Raw genomic sequence first — 17075 nt, forward strand, 5'->3', positions numbered from 1 at the left:
TGTGTGACAAATACTTTGCAAGTTGCAAATATATTTAGCTCAAAATACCTAATTTGAGCAAATAAAGGGCAATAACTGTGTCTCCAGCATTGAAGCCACAACGGATTTGATGCTATCATACATTTTCTCACTAGTTAGGGGTATTCCTTACCAAATATCACTATAAAGTTTATTCACCCAAAATGGTACCGACCACCCCCAGTGGCTCATGGACTACAGGTAGTCATCCAAGCAGAACGAGACCATACCTGTGGCTGTCCAATAAGTTAACAATGGAAGTGTTCGACAGTGGTGAAATGTTTTAAGTAAGTTATAAGCCTCAAACTGACCATTATGTCAGATATTAGAATCTCCTCGGCGCTAACGCGCCTCGGGTCGTCTAATATCTGACTAATGGACAGTTTTCGGCTTATAACCAATACCGACAGTAAAATTTATATTGCTTATATATTGTTTAACGTCCCTATCGAGAATTTTTCACTCATAAGGAGACGCCACCACTTGCCGGTGGAGAGCTGCAAATTTTGTCCTATGCTCGGCACTCAAGGCCATTGAGCAGGGGGGCGAGGATCTTTTTCGTGCCAGCACCTACTGCGACACGGGACCTCGGTTTATACGGTCTTATCCGAAGGACCAGTCTTCACATCCAATTGTTTCCTTAATATAACATGCTCTTCCGGATAGCATCAATTTGGAATACATGAACTCCATATACAGATCAATAGTTTGTTGCTATATATAGAAAAGCATTGTGAGAGTATTGAATAAGCAGTACCTGTACCCTACCGGGTTCCCCTTTTCTTTTTAGGATACAAGCTCCTTTTGAACATGAATTATCTGCATACAAACTTGTTTGGAGCATCAATTTAGTGCATCATAAAACCGATCGTAATCCCAGTTATACAAAATGAAAAAAAAAGATAATTCTGTCATTTATAATATCAATTACGCGAAAGGGAAATCGAACTTGATTGTAGCTGATCAAGAAACACGTACATTACCAAAATCAGCTTAATACATGTATCTGCAAGCGTTTGGAAAAAAGCGGAAAACCCATTAGGACAGACGGAGGGGCAGCTAGACGGACGGACTGACAGACAGATAGACGGACGGACAGACTTTTGAACCTTGAAAGACAGAGACTTGATATTTGGTAAGCATACTTCATTAATAAAGTTCTTTTAAAAAAATACCAAGGTCAATGACCTTGACTGTGACCTACATGCATATGCTAAAATAGCTTTTCTCGATCTTTCGCCATAACTTTTGAACCATAGGAGATACACCCTTCATTTTTTGTATCCATACTCCACTAATAAAGTTCTTTACAAAATTCCAAAGTCAATGTCCTCGTGACCTTGACTGCAAACTTTATGCTTAAAATAGTTTTTCGAACTTTCACCATAACTTTTGAACCATAGGAGATGGAGACTTCATATTTGGTATGCATACTTCACTAATAAACTTCTTTCAAACGAAATTCAGATCAATGACCTTGCGTCCTTGACTGTAACCTGTATGCTAAAAAGTATATTGGAACTTTGTTTCCGCCGGGCGCATAGTGTTTCACAAACACATCTTGTTTTAATGTATATTCCCCCCATTCAATGCAATTAAATAAATTTCTTTTAATTTGATTTTCATCCTTCCACCATTTCCCCTTCTCTATGCTTCTACGGTCATGTTTTAATTTCATGCATATCTAATTTAAATCTTATTCATGCATATATGTATTGAAAATTTTAGTGTATTGCACGTTTTAGATATCTTTAAAAATTATCACTCCTACATGCTCAGTTTATCTACATGTATATTTTAAATCAAAATTAACGTATGACAAAACGATACATCACTTAAAAAAGAAAGAAAAATTATTATCTGACCCATTTCTTATCTGTCTCATATATACGATGTACTAGTTAAATTGAGTACTTGTCGGTAGGTTCCGGAAATCTTTAAGCTTATCCGCAGTTATCTGTGTTTTTGTAATGCACTTGATCTTTAAGACTAAGACTTATATGTACAGTGTAGTGTCAAAATCAGCGCTAGCCAGAGACAAGTGAAGAAGAGTGATTGCAGATGCGGCCCCATAAAAAAATGTTGAAAAAATGTAACTGCCGATGAGCATAATTTTTAGTTGAACTTCTTAAGCGGGGATTACAAATAAATTCGGCATATTTAAACACGAGTTCAGGCGCTTCCTTTGATTTTCTACAGTGTATAGATAAGTAACACAGGATGAAAAGCCAGGTTTCCCAAATTTGGAAACCCGATGGAAACATATGGGAATCGTGACATCAGTAGTTTCCATATAGTTTCCATTTTATGGAAACCACATAGTGGTTTCCATGTAGATTCCCGACATGGAAACAATCAACCTGTGGTTTCCCGTACGTTTCCCAAGATAGGAAACCATGGAAACATTCCCTGGTGGTTTCCATGTAGATTCCCGACATGGAAACAACCAACCTGTGGTTTCCCGTTAGTTTCCCAAGATAGGAAACCATGGAAACATGCCCTGGTGGTTTCCATGTAGATTCCCGACATGGAAACAACCAACCTGTGGTTTCCCGTTAGTTTCCCAAGATAGGAAACCATGGAAACATGCCTCAGTGGTTTCCATATAGATTCCCGACATGGAAGCCACTAATGTGTAGTTTCCCCCATGTTTCCCAGGTAGAGAAACTTTGAAAGTATATCTCAATGCTAACCCACCTACTTTTTATTTTACAAAAAGTTTTTATATTTTCTGATGTTACCATATGCTTACCAATTATAGAAATATTTCAAAAGTGTTTACATGCTGTATCAAAATAATTAACTTCCCTTCAAACAGTTAAAATAACTAGATGTGTATTTCTGCGTGATAAAATTTAATATTTCAGCACCGTGAACGCAATTTAATATTAAAAATTTATCAAATAAGTTTTGGTAAACTCGTATAGAATGCATGAAATGGAATAGAGAAAATTAAGTGCAGTTATGTAGATATCAATCATTTCCGATCCCACTTTCTTGTAAGCTGTCTATGTTGAATGTTCCTTTGAAAAAAATGCAAGAGCGAAGGGCACCTTTAATGATATTATTTACAGAAAAGGTAAAAAGATCGATAAAAAAGTAAATAAAGAAATATGTCAAGTTGCGATTGTATAAAATGTAGTGATTAAGGACAGATGAGACGTTCCTCAATAATATAATTATAATTTTTTCCAATATTTTGACATTGAAGACTTACTTTTTTTTTTTACATTATAACATGTATTCACAAAAACTCAAGGTACCTTACAAGGCATTTTGTGTGAGATACCAGAGGTTGGCATCTCTTATATACCGGGGTAATCCTTCAGGAAAAAATTCTTCAGTTGGTTTGTCACAATTACATTTTTAGTGTTTCAAATTATTAAAAACCAGTTTAGAAAGTAATAAAGATTTTTATACAAATTTATTATACATTAATATGAAGATTCACAAAACAGATACTTAATGGGAAACGTATCGTCTGACCTTTAAAAAAACAAAATATAGAAGAGTAAGTATGGTTACATAGAGATCAATGTAAACTGGTCAGATAAAATCCATCGAATTGGTTGGGGGCTGAGTATTATCATACTAGTATTTTACTTTAGTAAGATTGTTTTTTTTAATTTAATAAATTATTATTATTATTGGGGATGGGTGGATTGCTTTTCATTTTTTCCTAGAGAAGCCCCTCCCCCCCCCCCTTCAAAAAAAAAAATAAATAAAACCACACTTGAAAAAATCACTATAGTCGGCCTGTGTAATAACTACGGGCACCTGTCCTCACGTGCCATATCAGGTGGAGACACGTGCCGCGAAGACACCTGTCACTGTGTATTTTTTGTATATTCTATGTGAATTGAGACGGTTTTCTACCTAAAGGGAACAATGGGCTGTTGTCGAGCATGTACACACACAGCCTCCGACCGAAAATTCGTTTGAATTAAGATGACGATTTGTGTTTTTTTTTATCAATTAAAAAATTGTATATTTCATAAATAAAGTTATACAAGAGAACATATTTATAAAATAACATACATTTATTTTAAGATGTTCAATGAAAGAACGAACTATTTAGAATATTTATTTCAATTTTCATTACTGATTTGAAAAAACTATGCTCTTTAGAAATTAAATAATTTTCTATAGGTAATGATTAGATCTAAATTCTCGTCGTGTATAATTATATTAAATCAGAATTAGTTAATACATCATAGTGAAATCAACACTGTATTTAATAGTCTTGATGAGTTTTTGTGTGAAATTTGTAATCCAACGTACTATACAAAGGCATTTATTAAATAATGTTATAATATTCATTACATAAAACTTTTTTTTCCTTTTTTGTTTATATGTACGCAGATCCCCGTGTAGTAAACGTCTACACTTTTCGCATAAAATTACAATGTAGGGTCCTAAATGCACATAATTATGATCATGCACATATATTTAACAAACTTTAAAAATTTCAGCCATTCTTTTCTCTAAAGGCCATTTCTCTAGATAAAGAAAAGTCTATAATATTTTGCATCATTTTGTTTTCCTGCAGAACAACGGCTTTAAAGTAGTGGATGCTAACTTAAGGCAATCTATTAAAAGAATTAATTGTATAATTGTCACGATTGTATTTTTGTGCAGTTTTTGTTGATTTCATTATATAAAGGTATGAAGTTTGTCAATACTTCAACAAACATTAATTTTCTTTATCTAAATTGTACATTACTTTATTTTTATTCCCCGACATGCTACTCTTTTTAAAAAAAGATGCGTGACATTCTTAAATTTGACTAATAGACTCGAACTTCAGGCCTGTAAGAAAGTAATTTCCGTTAGGGTAATAAACTTACCGGGATTTTTTTTTTACTAGCATACCTTACCAGATTTCTTAACGAAAAAAAAACATTAAAAGAAATACAGGGCGGGACCAGCTAAAGCTGTATATGCATAAGTACAGCCCTGTACATCAACGAGTATCTAGATGACTTTTGACATAATTTTCCCCATGACCTCACTTATACCCATCACGACTAAATACTGAATTAAAATACTATTATATTTTCTTGCCTTTGATTAGATGTAAGTTTTATTCCATCTTGAGATACATGTAACTCTCCTAAGAAAAAGATTTTCAACATCCTAATTCATTTAACAATTTTACGTGTTAAAATGATATGGGAAAGTTATTAGCTAAAGGCAAAGAAGTTTCAAGTACAATTTAGGCCTACATATAGCAAATAGAGAAACGTCTAGAAGGTCCACCAGTAATAATACAGTATTATATTGATAGCAGGCTCAAAATCTAATTAAAACCAGAAAAGGAGGGAGTTCTAGTAGTATTTTAATCCCCCCAAAAATTATAAGCAATTAATTATTAGACACCGAACTTTTCAATCATCACTATTGAAATAAAAAAAAAAAATAAGGACGGTTATTGTTAATTATACATGTATTATAATTGTAACTCATTTTCATGCCTTTAAGGATTCCTGTGGAACGTTCGCAATTAAAAAAAAATGTACCTTTAAAGGTTTAACATCTTTTGGTGTGACATTATAAGTTCATAATTATAACAGTTAAAAGTAGCGGGGAGGTGGGGGGGGGGTACTTTCAGCTAGGACGGCCACTACCAACAACCAAGCCCCGAACCCCTCATCCCGAAGGCAAATAAGTTGAGGTGTCACGCAAGAAACATAATTTTTCTCTGCTCTCACGTATTTAACCGCTTTTTATCTAAATATACTAGGCCTACACATCATATCGACAAAAAATATTTTAATAGGAGCCCCTTTTTTTTCTTCCATGAACAGGGGAAAACTTCTAAATTCTAATATAAAATCTCATAATCACACATAATCATAGTGAATGTAAACAGTTTATTTTCCCATCCTGCATCGCTCTGCAGGCGCTTTATTTCATTGGTCAATTTCCTGAGGCGCCATTTTTGGAGGATCGAGAAGGACGAAGAAGAAGGTGTAAGCAGCTCGTAAATGTGAAAAGTTGATGTTTTCACCACCCAGTGTCTTTAAGACTGTGATAAATGCAATGACCAACGACCAAGGATTAATGTACGTATATTTTTGTTAACTTTTTACGGCGAATAATTGTAATATTTGGCAACAACAAATCTTCACTATCGGAGGCAACTTTTGTTCTGACGCCATTTTAAAAAGTTGGATATCTAAGTTTTAAATTGTTAAGTGCGTATATTGCAAGAGAGAGAGAGAGAGAGATTTGAGACAGTGATACAACATAACTTAAATAGATTATAGAGGTCCCAAGGCACCGTATGTTGTAAAATGGCAACGTTTCGCCTTTCACCATGTTTATTAAAATGTATGCTCAATATGTATGTTCTCTCTCTAAATATAAATGAATACTTTTCGGATTTAAACAAAAATATATTTTTAACCCCGCTCAAATTATCCGGATGATAATAGTTATACCGAGCATGGTTTCGTAGTTAAATTCAGACTGTAGTACATCCGGTTTGAATACATGTATACATGTGTTTTCTTCTGACTTTCCGTTTTCGGATAGCCAACTCTTTTGATTTTTGGAACTTATGACTTATGGCAAGGTATGAATGAAATACTTTTGGTTCAAAACCTTGATAAAAGCATCAATATTTTTACAAAAAGTGTCTTCAATCTCAGCTTATCCGATTATCATGAAGGATATCATCATTCAGAACAGTTGGAATAGATTAATTGTAGCCAATACTGTAGCATAACCCTTAATCATATGCATGATGATGATATGGAGGGAAAATATACATAAAAAAGTGAATGTAGGTGAAAGCCTGTCCACTTCTCTGAAGAGAATAGGTTTGTTTATTGAAATAGTTTACTGCTCAAAAGATTTTTTTGTACTGTCTAACCTGCTGAGATGAAGATGTAAAAAAAGAAAATTAAGCCTTCATAGTGAATTAATATTGATAGTATGTTTCAAAATGCTTATTACAAACTTGGTAATAAAATAAAATGTCCGCCATTTTTGTTCCCGAGTCTATCTTCTCTGCAGACCGCTATAAATAGGGCAGCAGTTGGTCACTGTTCAGTGTAATCAGTCTACACTGGTGAAGACGGACGTACGCTATACAGAAGAACTCGGTAGCGAGAGTAATAACGTAATACTTCATCTAATGCAGGAAAATAAGATACCAAATAAGTTTATAACAATTATAGTTTTATAAGTCAGTAAAATATACAAAAAACACAGATAAACGTAACTGCAATAAAATGTAAAAAAAGGTAATGCAAGATAACCAGCACGATCACGGGTTGCTATTCCACGCCAATACCCGTGACAATAAAGCAGTCAGGTGTAACGATTGCAACGAGTATACCCTAGCATTGATGTATCGTAGATAATGCTATCGAAAATGGCGTATGCCTGTTTACGTGTTTTGTTCAGCTTTAAGTTGAGAAGAAAATAAGTAAATAATCAAGCACAATTAAACTACTTACATATGTACAGTGTACATGGTATTGTCTAACTGAACAGACTTAGCTGTCATAAAAAATAACATGCTTCTTATATCTGAATATAATTATAAGTTTATAACATACGCTATATTCTACATAACTGTGGTGCAGGCAAACAATGAGTCGAGCACAATATCATATTCTGCTGGTGAGCTATTGCATTAGATTAAATATTTTGAAAAAAAGACTTGTATGAAATAGTGAATTAGTGATGGTTGTCCTGACATAGGAGGAGTAGAATGGTACAAACTAGTTGATGCTCATTTGTTTGAAATTTTTATACGCCTGAATTGATAGATTCGGCACGTGTATTGATTTTTCCTTTCTGTCTGTTGTCAACTTGAACCATTGCCATGACTTTTGAACTGTGAGAGATAGAGACTTCATATTTGGTATGCATACTACGATAATTAAGTTCTTTGAAATGCAACAAGGTCAATGACCTTGTGACTTTGACTGTAATTATATGTTAAAATAGCTTTTTCGAACTTTTGCCATAACTGTTTATCTCAGTGTCTGTCTGTTGTCAACTTAAACCTTCACCATAACTTTAGAACTATATGAGATAGTGACATCATATTTAGTATGCATACTCCACTTATGAAGTGCTTTCACGTGACAACAAGGACAATGATTATGTGATCTTGACTGTGACCTATATGCTAAAAAAATTGCTTTTTCGAAACTTTGTTGCCGCCGGGCACATAGTGTTTTACAAGCGCATCTTGTTTTGTTTTTTTTTTGCCCATCCCTGTTGTTGCTAATGCTATTACATAATTAGTTTAAATTAGAATGCAATAGTACCTTAACATAATTTATCATTTCAGAGAGAAGAAAACTGCATGACTTTAAAAGAAAACCAGTGAGATAAAATCATATAAAATGTATGATGATTCAGGATGTGGTCATTTGGTAAGTGGTAATTAAATCATGATTGGTATGTATAACAATTGCCTGAAAAAAAAAATGATTCTAAGTTTTAAATACTGAGCTGTGGTTTATCAGCTGTGAGCTACAAGAAGTTTTATGTAAAAGCTAGGGCTGAAACAATTTGCCCCCCTCCATGTTATGTATGTATTGTCGTGATTGACATACAATCAGTTCTCTAATACATACACTACAGTAAAACTTTGTCATCTCGAACCTGAATTGAAGAGGAAAAAACTTTGAGATCTCTCAAAAAATTTGAATGAAAAAGAGGAAATGTTATTAACTGATTTCTTGCTGGTCAGTATTTTGATGACTTTAAGGAAGCTCTAAAAACTGCACACTAAAGAGCTCTACTTTGATATTGGGTAGTTTTATGCAGTTAGAGTGATCTGCCCTTAGATTGAGATTAAGAAAAATTTTATTTTACAGTCAGTTGGATTACTTGTAAGAGATTAAATTATTTTTAGCATTATCTAAAATCAAAAATAAAGAAATTATTTGATTATTTTCATAAATTTTCCAAATGTATTAAGTAAACAGCAATGATTTCTGCTCACAAATAGTCCATTGTCTTTGAAAATTTCTTGGGGAAATGATGCACATACGATATGTTCTAAATGAATAAAAAAGGCTCATTATGCACATCTTTATATGATAGATTTTTTTCTCTCCAAAGATTAATTTCTGTAAGTCTGACACTAAGTTTTTAGAGTTTCCTCAATTTTTTAGATACATGTATTCAATGAAATTATTTGAAGTATTAAATTTTGGTAAATTTTATGATAGTAAAAGGTTATGTGGTTGAAAACAGACCTGGGGTAATGGTAATGTGTAATGGTAATGCATTGTAATCATTACATTTTGTCAAAGTAATGGGGTGCAATGTGTAATGGATCCATCTTTCAATTAAAAGCAATTGTAATTTATAGTTTGGTTGAAAATACTTAAAAAAAACAGCATGCATGCATGACAATAGGGCTTAAATTTTTAATGTCTCTTAATTTTTCAGTGACATTAAAACAGAAATTGTCATCACCAATAGACAAATTTCACATTGCTAAGAGTTGTCTCCAATTGTCGGTGTATCGCTCATTTTTCTCACTTTGTCCTTTGTAAGTTACTTGTAAGTTACTTGTATTTTTTCAATCTTTAAATGATATTGGACAATTACGATCTGTATCTGTATGGCCAGAGTATGGGGTAACATGAATATCATAATGAACATCTTCATACAGATTTCACTTCCAAGATATTGACCCTCAAAGTTGGTACGGTTATATAGAGGGAAAACAGTGTCTTAAGCCGATTGACCCCAGATTGACCCTGCAAAGGGGAATAACTTTTGTAAATGTGAAAGTTGTCTATGGTATATCATAGAGATCTAAAACTGACTGAATTTTGATCCACCAATTCATGAACATGATGAGTGGATGTAAATAATGTTGGTCAATTTTTGTAAAAAAAAAATTTTTAATTATTTGTTTATAAACCGAGTGTACATGCAATACTGGCATAAAATTACTCATAAGATACATGTATACTTACACCATGATAAAAGCATATGTGTCCAATGCAGCATATGATAAATCATTAACATACAAGTACATGTATATCTATACTGTAATACATATATATTGCATTGTTTTTAGAGACCTGTTCTGTGGATGCCCTTAGACAGTGTGTCTACCCATCACGCCATCTGATATCACTTGTTCTGAGCATATTTCTCTCTCAAACTTAAACTACAGAGAGCCTGTGGATAGAGGATGAAGAGTGACCTTGGACTAATTTTCTAGGTCAAAGGTCAGTATCAAAATGTACTGTATATCTTTATTCAAAGTCGTAGTCCAGAGTATATTTCTCCCTTGGTGTAATCTTGCTTCTATGCAATTGGTGTGGAGGGTCTGCAGTGACCTTCAACCAATTTTTTAGGTCAAATATCAAAAATTTAAAAAAGATTCTCTCTCTCTCTATTAATATTTTTGTTATTATAAAGAGTATATTTTCTCTCAAACTAATTCAACTTAAAGCAGGGTTCTATGAAATTGTAATATATTCTCAATGACATAATGAGGCTGAAAACATTATTTATATTATGTAAAAAATTTTTTCCTTATCATGAAGCATTAAATTTTAAAGAGACACATTAAATGCTAAAATCATATGTATCATGGTCATGGAAAGTAATTATTGATATTGGTATATTAAAGAACATTGACTGATCTTTCAGATTTCTAAGTTATATTCAAGCATTATAATTCTGACACATCATATGATAATTTTGTATGAATATTGCAGATCATAGGTGATGTGAAGGAAATACCAGGGAACTGATGTTGAAAGAAGTACTTAATGACGCTTATGAATGGACTTAAATGTGAAAGACTGTTCCATTGTTTATCTAAGAAATATGAATTTATTTAGTATTTTGATATCATTGAAAAATACTGTTACAGTTTTTGTACATCAAATGAATTATTAAACATATAAAATGGTAATGGTTTTTTTCTCTTACATTTAATAATTTTTTTGATAGATTTTTGAAAGAATACACATAATTTCACTTCGCTTCCTTAAGAAAAGTTGGGGAATCTTGAAGTTTCCCAGTAACTTCAACCAGGAATGGGACTCCAGATAATTCCACCAAGTTTCCGCCACACAGAAACTGCTACACAAGTTCCATATAGTTTCCCGAGTCAAGGAAACTTTAGGAATCGTAAGGTTTCACGAGGTTCCATGTAGTTTCCCGTAATAGGAAACCTTAAGATTCCATCAAGTTTCCATTCCACGGAAACCACTACACTCCGATTCCCTGTGGTTTCCTGAGTCACGGAAACTTTAGGAATCATGAGGTTTCCCAAGCTTCCATGTAGTTTCCTTAAAAAGGAAACCTAAAGATTCCACCAAGTTTCCATCCCACGGAAACCACTACGCTCCGATTCCATATGGTTTCCTGAGTCACGGAAACTATAGGAATGGTGAGGTTTCCCGAGCTTCCATGTAGTTTCCCGTAAAAGGAAACCTAAAGATTCTACCAGGTTTCCATTTCACGGAAACCCCCTACGCTCCGATTCCATCAAGTTTCCTGATTCTGGAAACCAGTGGAATCTTTAGGTTTCCCATTACGGGAAACTACATGGATGTTCGGGAAACTTCAGGTTTACAGAGGTTTCCGTGGTTCGGGATACCTTATGGAATCGGAGCGTAGGGGGTTTCCGTGTCACGGAAACTTGGCGGAATAACCTGGCATCCGCTGCGGAAACCACTGGGAAACATGATGTAAACTTGAGGTTTCCATGTGGTTTCCATAAAGTTTCCCATGATGGGAAACCACTTTTTTCACCCAGTGTAACATTTTTGGCTTAAATGGCACTATAATCCATATATATGCATGTGTAACCATAGAAACATACATACATGTATGCATTATATATAACATATTCAGTGTGGTTGAAGTTTTGACAAAACTTGTCAACAGATCTTCATGTATATATATATTCATTCTAGAAATTCACCGACAGGGTGTTTTGACTGGCATTCAAATGTGACCTACTTAATATGATTGTTTACAGGCTAATATAGGGGAACCCGTGAATGACTCCACACTATCAACTAGCTTTGATTTCAGTTGCATTGTTCACCATTACGGTAACAAAAGAAATTGAAAGTTTATAATTAAAGAGAAGAAACATCGTCATTTTACATCATTTCAATGTCCGACAAATATTAAGGTCAGACTACATGTTCTTAAATATATGTTAAGTATCTTTTGGTATTAAAAAAATTTTCATTTCTGTCATTCTCCTGATTTCTACATTGTTTTCAAATGTTTTTAAATATAAGTAAACCCAAAAATTGTGACATAGGTCATTCATAAAATTCACCCCGTGGTACATGTATCTTGTCCAGATGTCTGGTAAGGTACCCTAATTTCTTGTGAGGAATCTTTTTTACATTGTAAGTACCTATTCTACAATGACAAATTATTAGGAAAAATTATATATTTGTGAGTATAACGTGTTGTCTGACCTTAACCGATGATAAGGCATAAAAATTAATCAAAATAAATGATACATTGTAGGGATTACAAATAAAGTTTCAGAAAAAAAATAATAATTTTGCTCAAAATAAATGACGCATAAAATTAAATCTAAGCGAGAAAGAAAAGAAATCAATGTATGTATGTAGTATCTTTAATTAACAAAGAACGGACATTTATGTTTAGCTATGATATTTCTGTTATTAATATTTTTTATAATATAAAATCTAGATAGAGATATGCTGCCCTAGACAATGTATTGAGTCATTTCCAACTATAAAAGAAGTGAAATAATGTCCGATGACAGAGGAAGCATGGGCGATGGCTGCATGCCGCCAAGAGGAAAAGGTGTGATGTTCTTGCAAATCTACAGACATGTGTCCCTGAGCCTGAGAAGTTCGTATACCATTGTTTAGTGAATCAGTGGGGAAATGGGAAGGTTGAAGTTTGTGCTCCAATATGGATTTTTACAGGTAATACCACAAATTATATCAACAGGAGGGGTCTACAAAAAACATAATTTTTTTCTTATTATGAATGACGTGCAATAACTTTCCTTCCTTAAATTCTTTATGAAAGGTACAACATTTATAGAGAGTTATTTGTTTAAATTATATATGAAATAAAATAACTGACAAAATTCAACGTGCAGGAACATTGTGATTTTTAATGCTAAGTATTTTCATATATAAAGAATGGCAATTAATATTATTAAAAAGTCCAGTCTTTTGAATGAGTATGTATTAATTTCGAAGAAATATTGTCATGTACATTGTAATGTTACTATATTGAGGTACAATTGTAGTATGGCATTTTCTGAAATAATTACCTGACGTGTGTCTCAAGCCAATCGAGGATTTTGTATTATATATGTAAATGTGCACTATAACAGTCTTTCATGGATAACAAGATGCTGTAAGACGACATGGAACTATCGAACATAATGACTGAATTTAGTGAATGGTACATGTATATCATTGTCTGACATCATTACAAGATACAGAGCATAAAAAAATACGATCTTGTATACTTTCATATAGGTAAGACGATATTGTAGATCATAAAAGTCATACTGTTTTATTTTGAACAAATTTTATTGACAACATGTCAAAAGGATTGGATACAAATACCAAAAACTTAGACAGTCGTATCCCATAAAATACTGTACAACAGGAGAAAAAATACTTTGAGTATGAAGATACTTATCTTGTAACGTCAATTCAAGATTCTAGGGTGATAGGATAATAATAAAATACTTACACTTGAGCAGAACATTCTAATACTCTTTGACCTCTAGAATATCGTGTTTTGGGATACACGTATATTACAACAAGTCTGAAATACGATGCTTTCTTCAATTTTTACAAAATACTGAGTAATGGGATACCGACTTACTAACATTTTTCAGGATTCTATCGGTACTTTAATACTATTGCCTTTCATATTACAATATCATTGCAAAATGTTAATACATGTATTTTACTTGATAACAGGATATTGCGGATACTATGATACAGAAACTGGCAAAATTGTCAACGATGTAAAGAAAGACTACACAACGGATGATGACCCCTGCCACCTAGATACAATTCCTCCGAGTCTTTCAAATGTGAGTGTTAATTAATTTTTTTTTTATTTTATTATAAAAAATAAAAACTATGTTTATTTTCTAAATATTTAGAAAAAAAAAACTATTTTTATATCCTCCAAGCTATAATTTGAATCATTTATGCACATGACGAAAAAGGACGAACTTAATTTAAAGGAAAGAGTTTTCTTTTATGGATATCATTCATTATTATGTCAATCAAATGCCTATTTCAGCTCAACAGATTCACAGAATGAATGGATGATAGTATCAATTATAATTGCTATAGGTTCCTGTATAGTGATCGCTGTTATATTCTGGTGGTCAAGAAGAACATCTGGTATGCAGAAATATAATTATATGTTTTCATTGTCTTCGTCTTTATTGATTATAGAGACTTCAGCAGGAATATCATCGTTATTTTCATGAAATTTTGTATTTCTAAATCATGAAAAAAGAATGCGTTACTATTTAAAAATGAAAAATCATGAACTTGAAAAAATATATGAAAAAGCAGACTTTATTTTATTTAAAAAAATCATAAATATTTAACACAAACGTTTTTACTGTTGTTCGTTTTTTAAAAGACCCAAATTCACAAGAACAAGCTCGGATTAATGGCAAAGAGGCTGTACCTTTGTCTAATGAACAATCAGATGGTGAGTTACAAAACATTTTCATTGCTATTAATATAACGTAAATACGTATTCATCGTAAAATCATAAACTTCTTGTTAAGGAATGGATGTTTAGAAAAGATATGGTATCTGTTTTTGATAAATGACTCTCCACAAAAATCAATGTGATGTAGCTATAGACATCAATCAGAAAAAAGAATATAGTGGAAGGGTCTAAAGCAATTGAATGTTTTCTAAATGATTATCATTTATATTCATTACAGCTAGTGCAGCGGTTTCAAGCAAAGAGGACACAGTTGACGAAAAACGGTTAGAGATTACAAAATAACTATTTAGTATTCTTCTCTAAGTGTTTAAAAGGTTATCAAGTAAGATATTTCTAATGTTCTTATCAACTTTCTTTCTAGGACTAGTGATGACATAACATCAATTGCGGTCTATGGCAAGGGTAAGGATGTTGACTGCCTTAGATTAATATATGATAAAGATTGGAATATGTCAGCATAAAAAATGCAATTTTTTCATGATATATCATAATGAGACAAAAAAAAGCAGAAAATCTCTGACTTCTTCCTTCTAAGATCAGTAGTTGTTCGACAACATTTACTTGCACATTTTGCTTATTCTGACATTTGTATCAGGTTTTTAAACCTAGTATGATAATAGAAAAGTAAATGGATTTTCTCGGTTTCTTTTTTTCTCTTTTAGTTATGAAAATAACTATACATATTAACAAAAAGGAAATAGAAAATTTCCATGGACCTAAATTAAGCATCCCATTGGCCGCCATACTGGAGGTCCAAATGCTCATATTCCTTCATTTTTCAACCAATTTTAAATTTTAATATTTGCTTTTTTGAATTAGGAATCATTATTTTTCTGAAATATATAAATTTTTGAAAGCCTCATATATTTAACAAAAAATTATTTAATAAACATTTCCCACCTAATATTCTGCTATATTTTCTTAAACTTGAAAAGACAAAGAGGAAAACTCACCGAGTCGACCTCCAATATGGGGCCAACGGGAGGTAACTTTTGCTAAATTTAGGCCAATCGAAAACTACATGTATCTATACATTAAGTTTATTCAATATACAAAAGATGTAAAATATAATTATTATTATGTAACTTCGAAACTTGATGAACAAACACTACGAAGATGAAGAATATACAGTAATCAATCTAAAAAAATAATAAAAACAAAGTATATTCAAGTCATTGCATAGGAAAAATATGGATCGAACAAAAAATGAACTTTTTTGGTGACCTTGAACTTGCCCAAATGACCGTGGGTCAAGCAAAACTGCAATCAGCACATAAAACTTTGATCCTCAAAAATTCCAAAGGCAAGGATGCGTAAACATCTCCAGCTGAGCAGGCACACCCGCATTGGGTCCTCTGTATTACATGTAATTAGTTAATTTCCTTAAGGCAGAACACCCCGCAGTCAATTTTAGCATAAAAGTCCTATTAATTTTTCCGAAACACGCCGGGCAAAATACAACCCGGTGATAAGTTAATCATTAATAAACAAGGCCAATGCAATCAGAATTAAACGGAGATATATTGTAAATGAAATTTACATGATATTTTTATAAACAGTCATTAGATTTAATCATTTCCTAGAAATAATTGTATATATTTTCAAGAAGTTGACTAGGCATTACATTGTATATGACACTTCTCTCTCTCTCTTTCTCAGAATTTGTGTACAGAACAACACCAGCGAAACATGTATATAGCAGGTATGGTCATTTCGTAAGATGACAATATCAAGAGTTACCTTTCTTTGTTTCCAATCTTTGATAACTTTGTCTCTTTTACTTTACATACATGTAACGAACATTCGTGGAATATCATTTTCTCAATCATGTACATTGTAAAAGACTAGCTTAATGCTCTCTTATACTTTTTTCTAGTGGAAGTTCAAGTCATATACATTCGGCTAAGCTTGTCTCTCTATCATTTTTTTTTTATTTTAGACTGATGTTTTATTGATATTTCCTTAGCAGATGATTCTTAAAAGACTTAAACTTTTTATTAATTTTGATTATGTTGTCAATATGATTAATTATACAACATATATCAAAAGTATGACTTAAATATGCATAAAATCTGCGGACAATTTTTGTTTATTTTGTTAAGTAGAGAGTTTTTTTAACAACACTTCAAGAAATCTTCACTCATTTTGAGACGTCAGGACTTGCTAAAACAAGGAGCCCTTTAAAGGAGACTTCTACTCAACATTTATAATTACAATTGAGCAGTTCGCAGTTCATACAGTTAGGAATCTTTATAATGCCAGCACCTACTGCGACATTAAACCTCGGTTATACGATCTCATCCGATTGAACAAAAAATTCTACGACCGAAAAG

The 17075-nt window shown here is 32.6% G+C and overlaps 2 long non-coding RNA genes across 3 annotated transcripts; both read left to right on the forward strand.

The window, feature by feature from the left end:
• Positions 1–5957: 5957 nt before the first annotated feature.
• On the forward strand, positions 5958–10856 carry LOC134252143 (uncharacterized). Of its 2 annotated transcripts, none has more exons than XR_009988910.1 (4): positions 5958–6083; positions 8330–8414; positions 10082–10235; positions 10731–10856. It is a non-coding gene; the product is annotated as an uncharacterized LOC134252143 (long non-coding RNA). The 2 variants fall into 2 exon arrangements; XR_009988909.1 differs by lacking the exon at positions 5958–6083 and adding an exon at positions 6269–6595 and having other exon boundaries at positions 10731–10855.
• A 4098-nt stretch (positions 10857–14954) lies between these two features.
• Positions 14955–16653, forward strand: LOC134252144 (uncharacterized). Its single transcript, XR_009988911.1, has 4 exons — positions 14955–15005; positions 15104–15144; positions 16402–16444; positions 16619–16653. It is a non-coding gene; the product is annotated as an uncharacterized LOC134252144 (long non-coding RNA).
• The last annotated feature ends 422 nt before the right edge of the window (positions 16654–17075 follow it).

The sequence above is a fragment of the Saccostrea cucullata genome, unplaced genomic scaffold (assembly GCF_032062105.1).
Source record: "Saccostrea cucullata isolate Sc308-1 unplaced genomic scaffold, CSIRO_AGI_Scuc_v1 ctg1609, whole genome shotgun sequence".
In the NCBI taxonomy this organism is placed as follows: Eukaryota; Metazoa; Mollusca; class Bivalvia; order Ostreida; family Ostreidae; genus Saccostrea; species Saccostrea cuccullata.